Genomic DNA, 21717 nt, shown 5'->3' on the forward strand with positions numbered 1-21717 from the left:
TCCTCTTCCTGATCTGTCGCCACCTTCTACTGTTGTTTCTCTGCTTCTTCCTCCTCCCTAATACTTGCCACTTCCTCCTGCTTTTTCACTACCTCCTCCTATCTCACCACCCCCTATTGTTGCCTACTCACCTTGATGTCTCTGTTTTCTTCCTGCTGTTCCACTTCGTCCTCCTAATGTTCTCTAGCTTATCCTACAGCTCTCTCCTTAATCATGCTGTCTCAACATCCCTCCCCTTGCCCCTGTTGTCTCCCTTCCGCCCCCTGCTGTGTCTCCCATTCTTGTGCTGCCTTGCCACCTTCTCCTGCTGTCTCTCCCCGTCTCCTGCTGTCCCACTACCTTCTCCGGCTGTATCTCTCAACCTTCTCCTGCTGTCTCACAGCCTCCTCCGGATATCTCTTCACCTACTCGTGATGTCTGTCCACCTCGTCCCACTGTGTCTCCACCTTTTGCCTCTCCTCCCCCTCCATGTTGTCTCACCACCTTCTCCTTTACCTCTTGATTCCCACCTCCTCTTTCCTTTCTCAGAGTAACCTCCTCTCTACTCCAGGTCACCCCATCTGACCCACCTCACCTCCAGCTTTCTCCATAACAGCTTCCTCTTTTCAGTGTCTCTTACTTTTAGGACTCTGATATTCTTCTGCCAACTTCCCTACCTTTTATTGGGGCCTTTCCTATGTGCTTGGACTTGCCATCTTTGACCATTCTCGGGAGTGTTGGAAAATGTACTAGAAAATGTGATTGTTTTGTTGGAACTCCCAGGCAGTCCTCTGACCATGTTCATTGCTCCTCCCCTTCGCTTCTTGGGTCAGTCGGTAGAGCCAATGTCTCTGGTTGGTGCCATCTTAATGTTAGCGTATGCCTGCTGTCAGCTGATGAATGCGTAGCTATTTCCCCTAGTTCACTAGTTTCTGCACTTGTGAGTATGTTTACCAGAAAGTGAACTCCAGCCCATTAAGCTTCTACTTGGTTTATTGGTCCTCACAATGTTTCCTGACCTGTGGCAGTAGTGTTTTACCTGCACATTTCAGTGTCCCTTAAACCACATAACTGCGCGAGTGGGCTGAACCTACAATGATTCTTTATAGGAATTCAGGACGAACATACACTCCCTTAGCGCTTAAGGACACTGCTCTTTGGTGGTGCCCAGTGACCTGTCCCTGCCATGTGACTAGTGAAGGGTAACGTAGCCCAGGGAATCCCTCCCCATACTGCCGTCTTGTCCTGCATCATTTAGCGAGTTGTGCTATCCTGCCCCCATGTTTACTCCATCTTTACTCTCTGAGCCAGGCTGGGAATGTCTACATTGTATCCAGCACCAGCAGTGATCATTAGCAGCCTTTGATGCCGATATGACTCACTTATGCTTGGCGTACACATTGCTTAGCTCGCCTTCCTCTTTTAAAGTGCAATAGGATAGATATTAGCAGTCATTCTAGATATGTTTCAAAGGGTAGTGGCTTGGTACAAACTGGAAAAAGAATTTGATCAGGCAATCTGTTTCAAATTGACGACATTTGTGAAATTAAAATCTTCTGACTCTAGTTGATGTATAAGTATAAAACTACTGTGCACTTGTCAATTTGTTTTATACAAAGGATGGAAACTTTATGGGTTGTTTTTAGCACACTGCAAAAGACATTTATTATCGCAAATGTTCATATATTTTTGTAATCATGTTAAGCTGTAGAGCTCTGCACCCAACTTTTTGCAGAGATCATCTAATATAACATCTAATCTATCTAACAATTTAATAAAAGGCCAGGTGTGTGTCTGATGCAGTAGCTTCACCTGTTGTCACCGCTAGAGGGAGCTGTTGGCTTAGGATATATAGTGGTCCTACTGTGCCAATGCTCTTTGGCCCGTGTACACGGCCTGTACACTAGTTATCTTTATAAGCCCAATTAGTTAAGCACATCTAAGAATGTACCATAGGATCTGTTTGTGCCCTCCCTGACTTACACGTGTAACAATGAATAAAACAGACACTCCCTGGACAAGGGAATAAGGCACAAAAGAGCAGGCTGCGAGAGTTCAAGGAAAAGTTTATCTAGATCTCTGAGAATGCTCTGACCACATCAAGCTTACAACACATTTATATAAGCACATTGACATATCTAACATATGATGCTACGTTGGACCTGGATTGGTCAGCCAGGGAGGTGTCTTAGGTGTGGGCATCATCTCTTCCTCCGGGTTGGTTGCTTAGTTGGCGGGAGTATTGACGTCAGACATCTGTGCTCCGGATGGGTGAAGGTCAGGTCGCTGTGAAACACAGTGGTCACTATCTAAGCTAGGAAAATACATTCTAAATAATGCATGCACTAAATAATGGTTGATCAAAAGACCCTCAGTAGTTTATCATGTCATTGTACAAATCACAAAGGTATCTATATCATATATAACATTTGGGTTATACAGGTCACAGGTTTACGGGTCTTGACCGCTATAACACTCATTAAACTGTGGGGTTAGTCTCACAAGAATCTTCGGTATGTGGCATTTGTTAGTATTGGGTACGATATATTGCAGCAGGGGTCTAATGTTAGTTGGGGGTCTGTTGGGTGGGCTTCATAGCATGGTCAGCGGCCTGGCACATGAAAGGAATATCTTGCAGGGACACAGGGTTAGAATGGCAATAAGTTTCAACTGGCGAGGGTAAGAGGGCAAGGACACTTTTGTGGAGATGGACGAGCTATGTGCTCGGCTCATGTTGGTTCACATGCATGACAGTGATCTCAGAGGAAATGAGATGTGTTACATTTATTATTTGTTGCAAGCATCTCTGGCTTCAGCGTGAGAATGGAGCTGCAGAGTTTTCCAGTCAGAGTGGGAACGAGGGTGGGGGCCATGTGCTCCGAGCTGCTGCGGTGGGGAAAGGGAGAGAGGCATTTTGTACTATTGCAGTGAGGCCTGGTCACCAAGTTGGAGTAGAAAGGGGGTACAAAAAATGGATGCCCCGTGTCCTGGTCAGTGGTCCCATCTACGCAAATGTAACCCAAAGTTAACATCGCATAAGGGCGAGGAGCGTACCCACCACTGGAGGCACTTGGTCCGAGTTTTGTACTGAGAAGTGATGGCAGAGAGGGGCCCATTGGCCCCTCGCTCCCACACATTCTCCCCTTTCGTTACATCTAAAGTAACGAATATTTTTATTTTTTATTCTTTTCATTCTCCCTTCGGTAGTACTCGGCCTCTGCCACAGCCTCGTCCCACGCGGGGTGCCTTTTATTGGCATCCACGCTCTGCATACAGTTCTTAATCTATTTCCTCTTCTGGCATATTCGTCTGGTGTACACATTAAGTAAATTTCCCCATCCCCATCTAGATCCACCCATATTTCTTGGTACCATTGCAACTCCCTTGGTTCTTTTATCGTTCTATGATGCAAATTATCAACTATATCACCATATTGCCTGTAAATTGCTGTCATCCTGTATTGTGGTGTAGTGTACTCCCCTGTTTGCATTTGTGCATCTATCATGGTAGCTACCGTTGTCAGTCGGCCCATTGTTACCATCATCATAGCTGAGGTTGGCATACTTTTCTCACAACACCGGAGTCCCAGTTGGCACACCCAGAAGAACAGGTGCACAAAGACAATGATGGGGATCAATATTTTTATTGCCACATTTACCCATGATGGTACCCAACTGAACAGATTGTCGAACCACTTGCTTTCTTCTGCTCCTCCTTCTGTTCTCATCCTCTCTCCTAGATTGTGTACTGCTGTTATCACATGTGAGAGTGTCCAGTTATCAGAATCTTCAGTTGGCACGAATGTGCAACACGCCCCCCCCAATTTTTCGGCAAGCACCACCGTCCATCGCTGTGAGGAGATCTAGGTCATATCTGTTTTGCATTGTCATTAGGTGCAGTGTGCGGAGCTCTATTTTTATCACGTTGAACTCTTCTTCAGTGTCGTTAGCCAGTTGGATGAGCTCCCAGCGCACTATCTGCAACCATTTGGCGTTCGTTCGTGCTTGCAGTCCGGGACAAGGAGTGAGGTGAAAAATGTCTCTGCTGATGAAGAGCTTGTATTTCTGCGGGATCTCAGCAAGGAGCTTCGATGATTCAGATGAGATGTAGTTGGAGGATCTTTTACTTCGTGTCAATCTTCTCTTTAGTTCATATTCTGACAATAGTTCATACACTGGAACTTCTGTTATCGTTAGTTGGGGCGCTGTCGATGGTTCAGCCGATTGCCCTGCTGCCGATATGCCAGCCGATTGCCCTGTTGTCGATATGCCAGCCGATTGCCCTGCTGCCCCTTGGATATGGCTCTCCGGTATTACCATCAGGGCTGTGTGGAGGGTGGCTAGAGCACAAGTTCCTTTCCACGATGCGGGGCGGTGCAGGTAGGCTTGTTTGCCGCAAATCCAGTACATATCCATTGGTGCAGGGGTACCTTTCTTCATGTCAGGTATGATTACCGTCTTGTTACATTTCTTTGTCTCCCCATGTTCACTCTTCCTTCCCCATGGAAACACAGTTCATGTAGCACTTCTTTCTGTATTTTGATAGGTTTTTCTAATGCTGTGACCCACGTTAGCTTTGTGACATGCTGCGACCAGATGGGGTCACATACCTCCTTTATCCATTGGAAAGTGTCATTGGATAGGCCTCAAAGTGCTTCTGCTTTGCATTCGATAGTTTCTTCGTGCCACTTATTTTCCGCATATCGTGTCCCCCTGATGACAAGAAATGGTTCCTTAAGACAAATTATTCCTTGGCGTCTGCTTGTGCACGTTCTCTCATTTTCCAGTTTTTTCAATGTGACGGTGTGCGCTTGGAACATGCTCTTTATTCTGCATAAAACCAGATGAATTAAACATTCGGCCTCCGACAAGGGCACCTCCTGCGGTACTAAAATTTTCCGTGTCCCTGATGCATGTGGGATGAGTGAACAGACGTAGCAGCTTTCATTTGTTGCTTGCTTCGCCGTGGCACTCATGTCGGAATACTATTTATTTGATTGATCAGGGTGGAGGGGATCTTCTATTTCATCTAACCCCAGGTCATGTATCTTTTCCCTCTCACACCCCTTTTTCTCCTCCTCCTACCTTCCTTGTTATTTTTATTTTTTTTTATTTTTTTATTACTTGTATATAATCAAAAATCAGATTTTTACAAGAACTGGTTCCACTCGAAGCGAATACCCTTTGCATAGCGGATAGTTTTACAGTAGTATGAATCACAGTCTCAAGTTTCTATAAGTGAGGAATCGACGTCCGTGCTAATTTTCATCTTTTCGATTGCAAATTCCAGAAGTTTGGCAGCTGCCGTGTGCCATCGAGTCTGTTCGCCGTTGATAATGCGGTTCTACCAGATGTCTTCATTACCCGCAAATGAGGTGGCTGTCAGAGAACTGAAGTAAGCGATTCTGGGTTGGTGCAAAGCAGGGCAGCACATCAGTAGATGCCTTACCGATTCAGTCTGTTCAGAATTTTGGCAAAGTCTGCAGGTTTTTTCCTTTGATCCCGTTTTGATCGCTAGAATTTCTTGCGTCGGTAACACGTTCAAACGGGCTTTCAAAAAGGTTCTCATAAGAGATTTACTGGGTTATCTTTTGCAGTAAGCCATTGGTTCTTTCAGCTTATTTGTATTCATAGGCAGGTGGACTAGAAGTTTGTTAGAAGTCGCTTTGTCAATGGTGGTGATCCAGTCCCAACAATCCAGTTTGGTTTTAATCCTGGTTGGGTTGTTCATCAGTTCTTCTTCCGTACAGGCAATTAAGTGGAGTTTTTGTTTTTGTTCCATGGCCCACTTATTCATAAAGCGGTTATTGCCTTTTCCAATTTGTTCAGCTATCATTTGATAGATTTTCAGTCTATCTGGATGGATGACTTTCCTGTATAGCTGTAGAGTACTGTGGTCCACCACTGCTTTCAGGGATATGAGGCCAAGTTCTCGTCTGATCGGCGCTAACGGTGTAGAATTAGGTAGTCCTAGAACTGCTCTCCAAATTAAACCTTCAAGTCTTAACCAGAGATTTGAGGGAATTAACGGTGTGGCATCCATGCCATACGTCAGAGAAGGAATGATTTTTGCCTTGTAGAAACTGATTGCTGGTTGAAGTGAAAATTGGCCATATTTTCGATCAACTGCTCTTAGTTGGGCGGCTAGGTTCTTTGCCTTGGCCCAAAGAGTAGCTTGCATGTTCCGGGATTTCTTTGTGGTATCGAGTTGGACTCCGAGGTATTTAAATGAGTCAACCACTTCGATTTTTGTCTCGTTGAGGTGCCATCGAAAACGATCTTTCTTTTTGCTCCCTGGTTTTTGCAAGATCATTATTTTTGTTTTGGATTTATTGATCTCGAGGTTATTGTCAATGATGTAAGTTGGGAGATTATTAAGTTGACGTTGCAGACCGACCTGGGTTAGATTAAGTAGGATCAGGTCGTCCGCGTACAGAAGTCTGGGAACCCTCGTAGAGCCTATTTTTGGAGGTAAAGTCCTTATCTGTTCCTGGCTGTCTTTGAAGTCTCCGAGGAAGGATATAAACAGGGCGGGGGCCAAGGGGCAACCTTGCTTCACTCCTCGGAGTGAGGTCGGTATGGACTTCGAAATAAGGCCTTAATTGTCTAGCCGGACCTTTATGCTGGTATTCGTGTGAAGACTGATTATAGGTTCCAAAATGCTTTCTGGGCAATGCCATGTCCTCAGTTTCAACCACAATTTTGACCTGTCCGCTCTGTCAAAAGCTTGGGACAGGTCGACGAATGCTAGAAAAATCTGAGGTGCTCCTGTCAAAACTCTTTCCTTCAGTACATTCAAACACATTATGTTGACACTGGTGCTCGCATTTTTTTGAAATCCTGTTTGCAGGGGATCGAAGCACATAGAGGCAGAAGCCCATTTCTGGAAATGTAACAGAAGGATTGAGGCGAACACCTTCCCGATGACATCGAGAAGGGCTATTGGCCGATAGTTCAGGGGGTCCTCTCTTGCTCCTTTCTTAAAGATCGGGACGATCACAGCATTCGTCCATGAGTCCCGAATCATTCTTCTTTCTTTGCAGAGTTTGAAAATTGAGCTGATGAGGATCAACCACTCGTCCGGATGTTGTTTTAAATCACAGTTCGCGAGACCATCAGGGCCGGGCGCTCTTGATGACTTCAATTTCAAGATTATAGACTTGATGTCACTAATGTCAGTCTGGTCCACCCAGGTTGAGACCTCTGTACGCTTTGTTTCTTCGTCGTAACATTCTGCCGAATGAAATAAGTTCAAGAAATGGGTGACCCATTTTTCTTCCGGTACTGGATTTATCATGTGCGAGTTTGAGAACTTATTCGATTTATTGATAAGTGACCAGAAGTCACGGGATTTTTTGTTTGAGAGGGCCTTCAGCATCTCTTCGGCGTCCAATTGATATAAGAGACTTCTTTTGTTTCTCAGCCATTGCTTGAAGTTTCTTGTTTCTGCTTTGAGGGCTTCCCAATCTATTGGTAGGTTCGATGATACTGCCACTCTTTTCAATTTTCTTAGGAGTTTCCGTTTAGCAACCAAGGTCGCGTTATACTTATGGGTGTGTTGTATACTTTGGGTATTGGTAGTCTTCCCAGGTTTTTTGAAAGCCAGCAGAAGTGGAATATAGCTCGATCTGGCCACTCCGTTTAGTAGTGCGGGATCTGATGTTAGGCTGACAAATTGTTCTGTTAGCTTACGAATATCTGGAGCGATCATTCGAAGACGAGTTTGTTGCGAATTTGTCTCGATTTGAGTTTTGTAAGTTTGCAAAATGGTCCCCTTATTTCTGCAGGTCAGATTCAGTAGATTATGATCACTGTACTTCGTTTTAATGACATTAAATGAGACTAGGTTGGAGTACACAGGATCGGAAACAAAGATGTAATCCAGGGTAATCCAGGGTGGCTGATGACGTGCCACGTTCCCAAGTTGGTATGAAGGCTTCTGAATCTGTTATAGTAGCTGAGTTGAGGAGATTTCGGGATTTCATAGTGGCGCCCCATGCAAAACCCCTAAAGCAGAGCAATTGGTGAGGTCTTGTCTTTCTGGAGCGTTAACTATAAAGCAGTTCGCGTTGAGGTCACCGCAGATCACAATGTTAGAGGATTTGTATTTGATAGTGATTTCGTCAATTATAGTAGACACTTTCTCACACATGTTCACAGTAGAGGTCTTTTGGGGGTTCCAGTAGACGTTAATAATTGCTACCGAGTCCTGTATTCTGGGCTTAGTTGACAGAGTTTCAGAGTTCCATGTGGTCAGAATAGCCAGGATTTCATAGCAACGGGTAATGACTTTTGTGATGGTTATACCGGAACCAATGCGGGTAGCTGTTAATAGTCTCGACGAAGGGCGACCCAATGGTCCTTTAGAAGCTGGAGATATTTCTATGCAATAACCATCAAGGGCCGGTTTTTCACATAACCACGTTTCTTGAAGGCATATAATATCATAGGGACTCAGATCCTGACTGTCAGACTTGGTGAGATGAACGTGGCCTCTAGTGTTCCATGAAGCTATGCTTATGGTTTTTCTCAAGGGTAGTTGCTGAGATGATTTGGATGTAAATGACGTCACCTTTACGTCCCCCGGTGGTTGCTATCTCTTTACCCCTGGAGTCAGGACACTGCGGAACCAATTCCATTTGTTTTTCTTGGCTGTTATTTCGGGCTCAATCGGGGTCTGCTTTGTGATTTTACTTGAAATCCTCTCGTTCGGCAAAACCTCTTTGCTGTCTTGATTTCTCAACCGTAAGGTTGGGGAATGTCCATGGTACCGTTCGGAATTGTACTTTTGTCTGCGGTCTTCTCTGTGCTCTACTCTCTCAACTCTCCTTGGAGTTAGTCTTCGGCGTGTTGTTGCAAAGCGTCCTTCTGCTGGTGATCTGTTATTCGTCGAGCGCTTTTTAGATGGTGATGTTGGACTTCTGCCCCTTCTCACTGATCTATAGAGGTCTTCTGTGCGTGACTTAAATCTTTAGTTTTTTTTCGGAGATGCTCTATAGCTGTCTTTTGACCGTTCTTTAAAGTTCGAGGAGGGCATCTCGTAAAGGTTAAAGCCCAATAGGGCTTATTCAGCAAATATGTCATGTTGTAATTCATCCAAAGCAGATTTTTTAATATGTAGATAGGCCTTCGCTTGGTTCTTTCTGTGGTATGGTTCGATCAGAATAAAATCGGCCGATTGTAGGTTCTGTAGAGTTTTCACCTTTTTGAGTGTTCTCAAAACCGTATTTCGGTTTAAAATCATGTAACGGTCATTGGAGGTTTTTTGTTCGATTTTAAACAGACGGGTCGGAGGTAGAGACTCCCTGCTTAAATTGACTTGGTTCTCCAGTCCGCGTCTCGATGCACTCGGATTCAGGTTGGTTTGGCTTAATACAGGTAATGATGCTGTTTGTTGATTCGGGGTCATTGTGACCAAAGAGGATTTGGTAAGTTTATGGTTGGTTGGAATTGGTGTAGTAGATGGAATAATTTCAATTCTAGTGGCTTGGTTCGGTGATGGACCTTCAGTTAGGTCCAGATGTTGAGTTATGTTCATCAGCGAACTCTGAGCCAAGAATTCGTCGGTAGATTTTGGGGAGGAAGAGATGCAGATAACCGAGTTGTTTGAGCTTAGTTTTTGCTGTGGTGTGGTTGATTTTTCTTTTGATGACTCTTTTTGTTTTGTTCTCACTGCCATCAGAGGGTCAAGAGCCGACACTATTTGTGCATCGTTGGTGGTCATCTCATTAGCCGTGGAGATTTTCAGCAGTGGTTTACTATTAGTGCTCTGTGTTGTCTTTTGTTGATTTTCCACTAATCTCTGTTGTTTAGCCACTACTCGATTTGATTGTTTGGGCTTTTCCGTTTGGCTTTTAGAAATCGGGGCTGGGTCAGGAGAACATGCCACAACTTCTGTTTGAGTCTCTTTATCCAGTGCTGCTGGTGAAGTTGCTTTGAGACAATTTGAGAGCTCTTCTAGTCTGCTCAGCTTGAAGTCCCACGTCACACTCTGCTCTCTGTTTCTTTGTTCCAGGGCTGTAATGAAACCTTCAACAAATATCATTTTGCTATGTATCATTGCAGTAAGAACATTGCTGTCTTTCAGTGAGTCATTGATAGATTCATACAGCTTTCCGAATGGGGCTAAAGCTATTGTGATTGCGGACATGATTATTGGCAAATCAGGTTTTTTCGAGGGCGATGAATTGTTTTCCGAAGTTGTGATTTCGCTCAATCTTCTATTTTTTGGCAGAGATCTGGGCCGTGGCGTGTAATGGGGCGATGGATCTGATGATTGTAAATGGTCATCTATTTGAGACGAAACCTCATCTGGAATGAGGTGATCAACCAGAGGCCGAATTGGACAGGACGTCAGCGATGTACTGTCTCCCGATTTATGCACTCGTATGGGAGTAGAGGAAATTTGATTGTCATATGATAGTCCAGGATCTTTGGGGCGTGAAGACTTGCTTGCGTCAGGGGTGCTGGTTTCCAAAGCTGAGGTGTTGTGGGTACCCCTTGAATTCATGCCATTTGGATCGGAAATCACTCCCTGTAGTTCAGAGTCTTTATTCACGGGGTCGCCCGAGGGCACCTCATTAATGCAGTTTGTTTTTTAACCTTTTTGTAATGTATTGGAAACACTCCAGCCCAGGTTGTATCATTGTTATTCAATATGGCATGTGTATCTTCATCAGTAGCAGCAATGTTGCGTGAGGTATGGTGTATGGTTGTCTGTGAGCGTGTACTAGTGTTAGTTAAATCATTTGGCCAATAATAATTGTTTGGGCGAATTCTCTCTTTAGGCTGAATTTCCTAACCTAGTGAGTCCCCCAGCAGCTTTGCTGGATTTCTGGAGTTTTTATTCTCCTGCCAAGAGTGAGACTCTTTTTCTCCCACTCTTGGACATGATTTATGGTGTTCCTTTGACTGTTAATGTGTTTTTGGGCTATGGGGTCCTTTACTCCATAGGGTCTCATGTGTTTTTACTATGTGTGTTACACAGCACCCTCCGTGCAGTAACACAGGGGTGTCATAGTGACACCCCACCATAGACTCCATACCCTGGGACTGACTACTGTCTCCCAGGGCATGTAAAGTCACCATTGGCTTTACTAGTCCCAAATTATTAACAGAAACCAGTACAAACCATCATATTGTGGACATACTGGTCGGGGGAATTCGATTTCCCCGGGGTCTGTTAGTCGAGGGGGCACGTCTCCGTCCCCCCTGATCGAGTTTTGGCTGGTGGCAGTGGAAACTACTTTTTATATTCGACCGCAAATATTTCCCTATGGGATTTTCCCATTGTTCGAGGCTACCAACTTTAATTATTTAATTCTCATAGCCTCAAACATACTGCCGGTTTATTTAATTAATATTAATTCGCCGGTTGGTGTTTTTTGCCAAGACTCGATTCGAAAATGCCGTTTGTGTTCTCTTCTGTGACTCCAACCCAAGTCGAGCCCTTTGTTCCACTTTTTGGCGGGCTTCTCCACAGAAGCCTCCAAAAGTGGTGCCACTCTTTCTGGGTACCACAGGGGGTGTGGGACGGAGTTTAGGCACCCTGGACTGAATTACCTTGGTAACTCAAGTCGCACTCTTGTGTGATTGGCCCAAGTGGTGAGCCGGCCGGCTCACCACTTAGCATGTTTGATTGACAGCTAGGCTGAGTGAATGGGGGTATGCTGCATAAAAGCAGGGCTTTGGGGACTGGAACTTCAGAAGTCGCCACATGACCTGAGAATCCGACGAGGGAGAAGCTGAGCCGACCTACCACGACGACACCACCGGTGGAGCCCTGCAGAACCGACTCACCACTTCCCGACGACAGAGAAGATCTCCCGGCTGGAGAGGCTTCTTCCCCTGACTGATGGGCACAACCAGTTTACCTTCTTCTCTTCGCACCCCAGACCGGTTTGTGGTCGAATTGCCCGTGCCAAGCACCCCGGCAGCTGGATAGCCACTTACCACTGGACCGCGAATTAACGGACCGCTCCTTGTACCTGAGAAACTCTGTGGCTGGTTTCTTCCCTGGCAGTGCAACGGACTCCTGTCTTCCTCCCCGACGAGATCCTCTCTTCCCCCGGACGAAGCACCGACTTGCATCCGCTGCCAGGAACAACTGCCCCCGCTAGAGTATTCTCACCACTTTAAGGTGCCGTGTCCGCCAGGCCTCCCTTTCTAAAGATTGCTACAAGGTAATAATAACCCCTTAACCTTCTGGACTGGGATGGCCGCCTTGACCCTCTAACTGGTCCCTTTCTTTGGTCCAACTCCTTTTTGAACCGTTACAAGACTTTTGTGCACTGCAACCGTGTGACCTTCGACACATTTCGTTTTGATCCTCTTAAAGCAGATCCGGCCTACTGACTCTGAATTCACGGTGTTACTTTGCCTTCCTCTCTGGTTGTGTTTGTGAAAAAGTGTTTGGATCTGTTTCAATTTATTCTCTGCTTTTCTCTCCCTTTTTAAAACGAATTATTAGAGTGTCATCTACGTTAAGCGCTCACCGCCGTCTGAAAATAAGTGGGGCTTTACTTAAGACTTGTTTAATATTCTTTTAAGGAAGTGTATATCTTTTAGTGACCGTGTTTTTGAATTGCTTACTATTAGTGCCTGTGTGTTTTTCTAGATGTGGTTTTAAATAAATATTTAGATCTCTTTTACACCAAGCCTTGGTCAGTGTTTACTTGTTCTATTGTGTTCTCTTGACCTATTGTGAATACTCTGTATACTGCCTAACTCTTCTTGAGGGAAGTCTGACTGCTCAGCCACAGCTACCAAGTGAATCTGTGTGGTACAGACTGCTACCAAGTGGGTTTACTGCCAAACACCTGTAGTCCTAAATCTTTTGCAGTGGTCCCAGAGGGAACTGCACAGGTTTTTGCCTAACAATAATCTCCATCATATTCGTTATCTCCAAAAGCATTACTCATATTTATATTCTGACGTAACAATGATACACTTGTTGGTCCTACAGTGGTGTGTTCTGGAGGTTGCATCACATCTGTATAGTTGATGTTAATCTCATGTGATTCTTTCCATATCGTCTTTACCCTAGTCCATATCAAGTGCGACCCTTCTCGTATCATGTTAGCCCCGCTCACCCCCTTGTGCCTGTCATTAACCAAAGATAGAAGGGTATAATACCAAGCCATAAAAAAACATTACTGACAACAAAACTGCAGCACATTTCAAAACACATTCAACATTACTGAACCTGTTAGCCCTAATGGCGTCCCTATCACTATCTAGCATTTATTGGTTCGCCACGATTGTGGTTCGTTGGGTCATTTGTCACATGGAGGGGCGATATAAATTCATTATGTCACCAAAAAATATACATGTATTTACATTTCCTGTTCAACTTCATATTTAATCATAATTTTTAGCCATATTTGCTCATTTTCTCTATTATATATTTACTTTTGCTATGGAGAGGAGGAGAGTAAAACAGTGATGAGAAAAGCATGGAACAATAATCGAAACAAAGGTGAGAGATAGAGTAGAGATGTATGGAGAGGATATCGAACAATCAAAAAAGGAAAAAAGGAAAAAATAGAAAAGAAAGAAGTAGGAGATAAGTCGTGCAGAACAAAATGCATATCATAACTTTTATCTTTGCAGGTTATGTTTACCGACAATTTTGTTATCCCTTTTCAACCTCATTTGTGGTACCAGTGGCACCATCTTGCTCCTCCTGGGGGATTGTATTATTGCGTTCCCTCCTCACATCTGATAAGTGCGCCCAATACTTCAATCCCCTCACTTTCACTGCAGTGGGTGTACTATAGATGACCTCATAAGGACCATGAAACCTAGGTGAATTCCACCTCCTTACAAAGCTGCGGACGTACACTTGTGCTCCTGGTATCAGTGACACACTTGGGCTGTCTGTTGCTGGTGTGGTAGTATCAGTCGCCACATTTTCAGTAAAAGGCGGTGCTATTTGTCGCTCTATGCTACGTACTGCGCGTGTCAACTGGGTTAGGTATTACTTGAACTCTTCCCCCAGCACTGTGGCAGCCGTGTGCGCATCCGATGCTCTTCTAATCAGGGATACTGGCGTGTGTATTCTCCTCCCAGTTACAATTTCATGGGGGCTCAAATGGTGGTCTTTACATGGTTGCGTCCTGAGTTGGAACAGTGCTAGGGGCAAGCAATACACCCAGTTCTTCTTCAGTGTGTTACACAACTTGGATAACTTACTCGTCAGCAATCCGTTGGTCTTTTCTACCATCCCATTCGCCATCGGATGATAATTTGAGCATAGTTTGTGTTTTACCCCCAAGAGTGATGTCACTTCCTTAAAGAGGTCATTCACGAAGTGCGTACCGTTGTCTGATCTTATCACATCGCATATTCCCCATCGGGAAAACACTTCCCGAACAAGGAACTTGGCCGCACACTTCGCGCCTGGGTGTGGACATGGGCCTGCTTCCACCCATCTTGAAAAGGGGCATACCACCACAATCAAATATCTTGCTCCATTACACCGCTCACCCATATCAGCATAGTCTATATGGAGTTCTCTAAATGGTCCTGTTGGTCGAGGTAGGGTACCGCGCAGTGTTCTCAATGTCATCCCTGAATTATATGTTTGGCATGTTATGCATTCTGCAATGAATTTTGACAGGTGCTCTTGTAAATTGTGGACGAACCAATGTTCCTGGATGTCTGCGGCAATGTGTTGTGTTGCTGCATGGCCGGGGAAATGCAGCTGTTGGAATGCTATTTCTAGTAATTCTACGGGCATTACTACCTTTCCTGTTGTCTCCTGCCTCCAAATGAGATCTGTGGCTGATTGTTTACATCCCCGTTTGCTCCACAATTCTTGCTCCTCCTGTGGTGCTCTTCTTTTTAACTCTATTATTTGTGCTATTGGTATATTACTGTAGGCTTCTTCTAGTGGGTCTGTAATGGTTGCTTTTACAACGCATTCGAGTGTTGGTGTTACATTGAAATACGAGGCCTCCTTCGCTGCTGCGTCGGCTTCCGCGTTTCCCAATGAGATTGCATCTGTGTTGTTGGTATGGGCTTGGCATTTCACCACTGCCACTACCGATGGTACTGCTAATGCATCTATTAACTCATTCAACAATGTTGCATGCTATACTGGAGAACCGTCTGCCCTCCTGAATCCCCGTCTACGCCACCGTGTCAACCCTGAGTGGACTGTGGTAGTTGCATATGCTGAGTCTGAGTATATTGTCACTGCACATCCCTTAGCTGTGTGCAGTGCTTCGATCAGCGCAGTTAGTTCGGCTGCCTGTGCAGAGTAATGGGATGGGAGGCACTTTTGCACAATCGTCTCATAGTCATCTTCCTCCATGCGCACTTCCGCCATCCCTACGTGTTTTCCCCTGTTTCGGGGTTTATTGATGCTGACCCATCTATGAAATATATTTCTCCCTCCTTCAGGGCATTTTCACTTACTTTTGGGATGTCATCACCTTCCCCCCCATATGTGGCGCAACTGTGTTCCTGTGTGTCCTCTGTCGTACATGGCTCTGTGATGAATGTTGCTGGGTTTACTGTTTTGCACCTTACAACGTGTACGTTGGGGCTCGAAATTATTATTTCATATGCTGTTGCCCTCTGTGTCGTTAGTGTTGATTTTGAACGCTCAAGAATGGCGAATAGGGAATGCTCCGCATATAGTGTTACTGAACATCCCATGGCAATGATGGCACTCTTTTCAATCGCGAAGGCTGCAGCTGCGAGAGCCTGTTCGCACACGAAATGGCCTTGCATTACTGGGTCTAGTGTCTCACTGTAATAAGCCAATGGTTTGTGACCTAAAGATGTTTTTTTGTGTCAGTACTGCTGTCATCAATGTTCCATTACAGTGTGAAAACAAGAAAAATTCCCTCTCATAATCTGGGTTCGCGACTGCTGTGGCATCAGCAATGAGGTCTTTTAATTTAAAATACTGTATCATCATTTCATGTGTCCATTTTATTGCGGCTCTATTTTTCTGTGCTTCTTTTAACGCTTGTAGTAAGGGACGTGTGTATGCCGCGTAATCAAGGATCCAGGCTCGGCAATAGTTACAAATGCCAAGAAACTTTTGCATGTCTTTCACAGTTTTTGGGATTATTATGTTGCGTATAGCAGCTGCTCTGTCTGGGAGTATTCGCTTCCCATCTTTTGATATTAGCTGTCCGAGGTATACAACCTCGGCTAGACAGTATTGCAATTTTCCTTTGTCCACCTTGTACCCCTTGGTAGCTAGCACATTCAGTAGTGCTTTCGAGTCTTCTCTGCACTTTTCTTCTGTATGGCTGCAGACGAGTAAATCGTCTACGTATTGAATGATGGTGCTCTCTACATCTATGTTTCCAATGTCTTCACGTAGCACCCTGTTAAAAATGCTGGGGCTTTCGCAATACCCTTGTGGGAGTCTGCGATGTTCATACCTGTTGTTCCCTAATATGAACGCTGTAAGGTATTGGGATCCTGGGTCGAGTGGCATGGAGAAGAAAGCATTCTTCAAATCAATTACAGTAAAACATGTTGATTCTTTTGGTACGCTGGACAATATTGATGCCGGGTTAGGCACTAATGGGAACTCTTTTTGAATGACGTCATTGAGTGGGCGGAGATCCTGGATCATCCTCCACGCCCCTTCTTTTGCTTTTTTGATTGGGAAAATTGCTGTATTACATGGGGAGTTTGATGGTACTATGATGCCTTGTTTTAGGAGTGCATTTATGGTTTCCCTAATTCCCTCCTCTGCTTCTCTCGATATGGGATATTGTTTTACCCTCGGTGGTATTGCACCTGGCTTGAGTTTTATTTTTATTGGTGTCACCTCATGCAGTAACCCTACATCGTGGGGCCCTGTGGTCCAAATTTCAGGTGCTACCATTACCATGTCTTCCGCAAATATAGTCAGTGGGGCATTAACGCTAGCCATGAGTGGGTTGTGTACCTCTCTGTACTGGATCATAATATCACATGGTATACTTATTTCCATTATCATTTCTCTGTCATCTTCACTATCAGTGAGTAATTCCTCGTCTGTTATGTCTCGTAGCATTATGTTTGGGTCTATTCATAAAACAGTTCTCCACTCGCACCCCTGTGCGTCCAGACCTATGACCACAATACGTTTGCTGGATAACGGAACTGCCTCGATGTCTATGGACATTATCTGCCTGGCACGACATCTGTGTGTGCAATTGGGTGGAATGTGAAATCTGATGGTGTTCTCCATTCTTTTCTCGTTATCTCTGGTACCACTCGTACTAATACCTTGATGCCATAAATAAACATGCTTATATCAATAGGTATCCCTCGTACCACAACTTCATTCATCACTGTGCTGATCATCAACATGGCTCGTACTGGGCATACTCCTGGGGTTGAACACACTATTCCTCGTTCTGTAAGCAAGATGGTCATATTTAATTTGCTTAACCAATCTCTCCCCAGCAAATTGATCGGCGCATCTTCGTGGTACAGTAAGGGTGCGCGCACAGTTTTTCCCCCCACCGTTATATCAAGATCTTTCAAAATAGCCCCAGAGAACCCCTGCATCTCCAAATTCCTGCCTGAGAGTGGAAACCGCCCTTCCATAAGACATGACTTCTCTGCTTCTGAGTCTACCATAAAGATAAACTGCTTCTTTCTTATCTCTGCCCCCACTAGTGGTTCCTCTTCTGCACGTAGGGTGGTAGATAGGACTGGACACGCAAGTGTTCCCTGTGGGCTGTCCTAATCTGAATGTCTTTCTTGCCCTGGCACTGAAAAGACATTGTCTCCAACCACGGTCATGCCACAGTATGGTGCGGGCGCACCGTTTGCGGCTGTTGCAAAACAATTATTGTTTGCGTTTCCTACTGCGTTGCCATAGGTTGCGGCGGTGGTTGCTGTTCTTGCTGCATTTGAGGTCCGTTATAGTACTGGTCCTGCTGTCTCCCTCCTCCCATCGGTAGTCCATAGGGGCTACCTGGGTGTAGGCACCTCCAGCCTTGTTCGTTCTCCATGGGCTGTAGCCCCTGGAAATACCCTGAAGGCCGCATTCTGCAATCTCTAGAATAGTGTCCCCATCTCCCACCGTTCCAGCATGACCCTTGCGGTCCGCCTCTCATTCCTTGACCGCCAAATCCTCTATTCCCTATAGCTCCAAACCCCCCTCTCTGGCCACGGTACCCACCTCTTCCTCTTGCTGGTCTTTCTTGCCACTGTTGTCCATCGTACTGCTCTTCTCCGTTCCACGGTCCTTGTCCTCCTGTTGCCCGCAGTGCCGCTATTGTGACTGGACTGTTTCCCGCTCCTTCATCCCCCTTTTTTTCTCCATCTGTGGCTACACTGGCGTTGATGGCGGCGACCTTCACTAATTTGTTCTGTACCAGCTTCGCCTCGTCTGCCAGCCTTTTTTGTGCTATATCTTTTTCTCTCTCTTTGATCCTCCTGCAGTGGTGCACAATTATGCCCTGTATTTCAGGCCAGCCCTTGGCTTCTATACCAGCTATTTTGTCCAAGGCCTCCTGTATCTCCTTCGAGAGCCCCTTTTTGATGATAAAATAGAACAAGGCGGTGGACTGGTTCCACGCCGTGCCAGTTTCGCTTCTCCATAAATCCTGCACCCGCAGTATGAATTGCGTAGGATCCTCGTTCTCCTCCATTGTACACTGCATCACTAAATGTAAATCTGGAATATCTGGAAACGTGCGCCGCAATGCATCCCATACTTGTGCTCAAACGTTGTTGAACGCCGACCCATCGTGGCGATCACAACTCATCGTTACCCGGGGAATCCGGCCTTTTCCCACACTGCATCTGCTTGGTCACCAATTGCTGACACTAATAAACTTTTCACATCCCCTATCGCTAGCGGCACTCCTGCCGTGTTTTTCTCAAAGGCGTGTATCCATTTCCCAGCCCCTCCCGATAGTGGGGGGAGGACCTTCAGCAAGTTGTTTTTATCCATTTGAGCCCATGGAATGTAGTGTGGCCTACCTGCTCCTTTATGTATCAATGGCATTTGTAACTTGTGTGTTCTTTCCTACCTTACTTACCGCACCTTTCTTTATTTTACTTACCATCATATTTCCCCCTCGCTGTCTTAGTCTACCCTGCCATAGTGGTGGTGATGGTGTATCTGGGTAACGGCGGTTTGGCAGTGGGGACCCGGCCTCGGCAGCTGCCTCTTCATATTCGTCTAAGTCACTCCATACCTCTTCTATTTCTGATTCTTGCTCATTGTTTCCTTTACATCCTTCCCCTTTCTCACGTTCTGGGTTGGGTGGGTGTATAATCCTCACGAGTTTGTTCTTTAGATGAAACAGGAACTCCCCTGACTGCCATTCTTTCTCTCGCCCTTGTGGTATGCGTGTTCCTTGTGATGATACTGATCGCGCTGGCTCTGAGATTGCTTGCGCCACTTCCCCTGCTGTGCTTAATGTTGGTGTTAGATCTGCCATGGATAACGGTGGAACTTCTCCTCCCCCTGGCATCATTTGGCCTCTATCGCACAATGCTCTTAGCCGCGTTATTTCCATCTGTGCATGCGCCAGCTGGCGGTCTAATTTTCCAGTTAAGTGTGCCAAATTCACGGGCGGTGCACTTGTCGGACCATACAAACCTCCTTTATCATAGGGCGATGGTGCCGTGGCGACTACTCCGCCTGAGGGTGTGGGGGTGGGACATGCTGGTGTGTACAGGGGCTCGCTGTATCCTACTGCTGGCCTTGACATTAAAGGATATATTTTCGTTGTATCGCCTTCAGCTGTGTAGTGGTTGTGCACTCGCCCTTTGGCGTTCCGCTTACCTCTTCTTGCGTTTTTTGGTTTTCGTTCGCTCTTTCTTTACCTACCTCTGCTGTAGGCGTAACTTCTTCAAATATTCGCCACAGATCTAGTACTTCTCTTCTATTCTGTAATTGTTTCCCCTTATACCGTGCCAACAGGTGTGTGGCCACTAAATCTAACACCCTTTTATCGAATGACCCACCTTCTGGCCAAATTGGCGTCACACTGTCTCCTTTTATCTCTGTCAACCACTGATCGTGGTATTTTTGTATCTTCTCACTGTATAACGGAAGGTGCTGACAAATATGAGTTAGCGGTGTTATTCCCCCCATGACAGTATTTTTTTTTTCTTCTTTCCCTTTGTCTGTACTTGCCCTTCAGTCTCTCTTTCCCTTTAATCACTTCTTCACTTGCCTTTCTTTCCTTCTAGCTGGACAATATATCACGAATCTTCTCATCTACTTGTAGTTTGTATGCACATATATGTATCAATATATATATATATATAAATCAGTTTTCAATGTTATCCTTATAATTGTTGCATGTTCAAATTCAACAGTTCATTTTTGCATATTTTGCCACTTTACCCACAAATCAATCACAGTACTTGGATATCTTTGACAAAAATGGACAGAACACAAAAGACATATAACACATATCATGCACATGCACTACCTGCGCGCTTTTTCTTCCCGTCTGTTCTTTTTACCACCCCTTCCCCGTTTCGCCTACTCTTCTCATTCACTCCCCACCTCTTACACCCTCTTACTCTTTTCCAAGAATTCTTTCGTACCCAGAAAAAGAATGTTCTAAATAACGACTCTGAGTCTACTCAATATATGAGACTCCTACTATTTTCTCTGTATCTTCACTTATTTATTCTGCACTGGACGAGACAATGCTGCGCGGCGCTGCCTTCTAACCCATTCGGGCTAGGATACCACTTCTCTTTTTCTCTTCAGTTCTCACAAAAACCTAATGGCCATATAAAGGACAGATCAGAAAAGCCTCATCATCACTCACACAGGCCCTACTCTTCCCTATAACCCATTACCACCTGTCCCCCCTATTTCCGCCTTACCTTTCCTTAGTAACCTTTGCAACCGGCACTCGCGTGTTCAGTCAGGTGACTCGAGGGTCACCGCTCGCAGTCCGACCCAAGTCAGGCTTGCACCCCAACCAAGCCGTGGCCCGCCTCGGCGAGCAGCTTTTCAGTCAGGTTTTCGTCAACCTGGAACCCTTGACCCTTCTTCATAGTGCGCTCAGGCTGGTCGGCCGCAGAGGTGATGGTTTTGCTGGGGGGCGTCCCGGATCTCGCTGCACAGCGCCGGACTCGAGGCACCTCTCCGATCACGTTGCAGGGTGTCACCAAATGTTTGTACCCTCCCTGACTTACATGTGTAAAATTGAATGAAACAGACATTCCCTGGACAGGGAATAAGGCACAAAAGAGCAGGCTGCGAGAGTTCAAGGAAAAGTTTATCTAGATCTCTGAGAACGCTCTGACCACATCAAGGTTACAACACATTTATATAAGCACATTGGCATATCTAACATATGATGCTACGTTGGACCCGGATTGGTCAGCCAAGGAGGTGTCTTAGGTGTGGGATCATCTCTTCCTCCGGGTTGGTTGCTTGGTTGGTGGGAGGATTGACGTCGGACATCTGTGCTCTGTATGGGTGAAGGTCAGGTCGCTGTGAAACACGGTGGTCACTATCTAAGCTAAGAAAATACATTCTAAATAATGCATGCACTAAGTAATGGTTGATCAAAAGACCCTCAGTAGTTTATCATATCATTGTACAAATCACACAGGTATCTATATCATATGTAACATTTGGGTTATACAGGTCACAGGTTTACGGGTCTTGACCGCTATAAATCTCTCATTAAACTGTGGGGCTAGTCTCACAAGAATCTCAGGTATGTGGCATTTGTTAGTATTGGGCACAATATACGGCAGCAGAGGTCTAATGTTAGTTGGGGGTCTGTTG

The 21717-nt window shown here is 45.4% G+C and overlaps 1 protein-coding gene across 3 annotated transcripts in view; it reads left to right on the forward strand.

Moving 5' to 3' along the window:
• SPEF2 (sperm flagellar 2) overlaps positions 1-21717 on the forward strand; it is a 1748369-nt gene that overhangs the window by 1610281 nt on the left and 116371 nt on the right. The window lies entirely within an intron of this gene.

The sequence above is a fragment of the Ambystoma mexicanum genome, chromosome 6p (assembly GCF_040938575.1).
Source record: "Ambystoma mexicanum isolate Mex_15411 chromosome 6p, UKY_AmexF1_1, whole genome shotgun sequence".
Taxonomy (NCBI): Eukaryota; Metazoa; Chordata; class Amphibia; order Caudata; family Ambystomatidae; genus Ambystoma; species Ambystoma mexicanum.